We start from the raw sequence: 2,243 nt of genomic DNA, 5'->3' as shown, positions 1-2,243 counted from the left end.
CAATTGGGCTGACACATAATAATCTAAGGCCATACCCCCACAGTTTTTTGGTAACTGTAATGTTGTATATCTAGTTCTTGGTCTCTTACTGTTCCGTTTATCCCATTCCCTAAACTGTTTAGGTGGGATTTCTATGGGAAGTGATTGGAACAAATACAGTAACCTCGGCAGGATGTTCATTTTGATTGTTTCAATTCTACTACTAAGATCTAAGGGAAGTGAATTCCACCTGTCTAGGTCATCATATATTTTCTTGTTAATGTGATCGTAATTCATACAATAAAGTTTGGGTATATCTTTGGTAAATTTACTCCCAGATATAAATGGATGAATCAAATCAAATCAAATTTATTTATATAGCCCTTCGTACATCAGCTGATATCTCAAAGTGCTGTACAGAAACCCAGCCTAAAACCCCAAACAGCAAGCAATGCAGGTGTAGAAGCACGGTGGCTAGGAAAAACTCCCTAGAAAGGCCAATACCTAGGAAGAAACCTAGAGAGGAACCAGGCTATGTGGGGTGGCCAGTCCTCTTCTGGCTGTGCCGGGTGGAGATTATAACAGAACATGGCCAAGATGTTCAAATGTTCATAAATGACCAGCATGGTCGAATAATAATAAGGCAGAACAGTTGAAACTGGAGCAGCAGCACAGTCAGGTGGAAGTTGAAACTGGAGCAGCAGCATGGCCAGGTGGACTGGGGACAGCAAGTAGTCATCATGTCAGGTAGTCCTGGGGCATGGTCCTAGGGCTCAGGTCAGTTGAAACTGGAACAGCAGCATGGCCAGGGTGGACTGGGGTCAGCAAGGAGTCATCATGTCAGGTAGTCCTGGGGCATGGTCCTAGGCTCAGGTCCTCCGAGAGAGAGAAAGAAAGAGAGATGGAGAGAATTAGAGAACGCACACTTAGATTCACACAGGACACCGAATAGGACAGGAGAAGTACTCCCAGATATAACAAACTGACCCTAGCCCCCGACACACAAACTACTGCAGCATAAATACTGGAGGCTGAGACAGGAGGGGTCAGGAGACACTGTGGCCCCATCCGAGGACACCACCGGACAGGGCCCAAACAGGAAGGATATAACCCCACCCACTTTGCCAAAGCACAGCCCCCACACCACTAGAGGGATATCTTTCAACCACCAACTTACCATCCTGAGACAAGGCTGAGTATCGCCCACAAAGATCCCCGCCACGGCACAACCCAAAGGGGGGGCGCCAACCCAGACAGGAATACCACAACAGTGAATCAACCCACTCAGGTGACGCACCCCCTCCAGGGACGGCATGAGAGAGCCCCAGCAAGCCAGTGACTCAGCCCCTGTAATAGGTTAGAGGCAGAGAATCCCAGTGGAAAGAGGGAACCGGCCAGGCAGAGACAGCACGGGCGGTTCGTTGCTCCAGAGCCTTTCCGTTCACCTTCCCACTCCTGGGCCAGACTACACTCAATCATATGACCCACTGAAGAGATGAGTCTTCAGTAAAGACTTAAAGGTTGAGACCGAGTTTGCGTCTCTGACCATGGGTAGGCAGACCGTTCCATAAAAATGGAGCTCTATAGGAGAAAGCTCTGCCTCCAGCTGTTTTCTTAGAAATTCTAGGGACAATTTAGGAGGCCTGCGTCTTGTGACCGTAGCGTACGTGTAGGTATGTACGGCAGGACCAAATCAGAGAGATAGGTAGGAGCAAGCCCATGTAATGCTTTGTAGGTTAGCAGTAAAACCTTGAAATCAGCCCTTGCTTTGACAGGAAGCCAGTGTAGAGAGGCTAGCACTGGAGTAATATGATCAAATTTTTTGGTTCTAGTCAGGATTCTAGCAGCCGTATTTAGCACTAACTGAAGTTTATTTAGTGCTTTATCCGGGTAGCCGGAAAATAGAGCATTGCAGTAGTCTAACCTAGAAGTGACAAAAGAATGGATTAATTTTTCTGCATCATTTTTGGACAGAAAGTTTTCTGATTTTTGCAATGTTACGTAGATGGAAAAAAGCTGTCCTCGAAATGGTCTTTGATATGTTTCTTCAAAAGAGAGATCAGGGTCCAGAGTAACGCCGAGGTCCTTCACAGTTTTATTTGAGACGACTGTACAACCATTAAGATTAATTGTCAGATTCAACAGAAGATCTCTTTGTTTCTTGGGACCTAGAACAAGCATCTCTGTTTTGTCCGAGTTTAATAGTTAGAAAGTTTGCAGCCATCCACTCCTTATGTCTGAAACACATGCTTCTAGCGAGGGCA

This window comes from Oncorhynchus kisutch, unplaced genomic scaffold (assembly GCF_002021735.2).
Source record: "Oncorhynchus kisutch isolate 150728-3 unplaced genomic scaffold, Okis_V2 scaffold3407, whole genome shotgun sequence".
NCBI classification, from domain to species: domain Eukaryota; kingdom Metazoa; phylum Chordata; class Actinopteri; order Salmoniformes; family Salmonidae; genus Oncorhynchus; species Oncorhynchus kisutch.
This window is presented reverse-complemented; position numbering follows the sequence as displayed.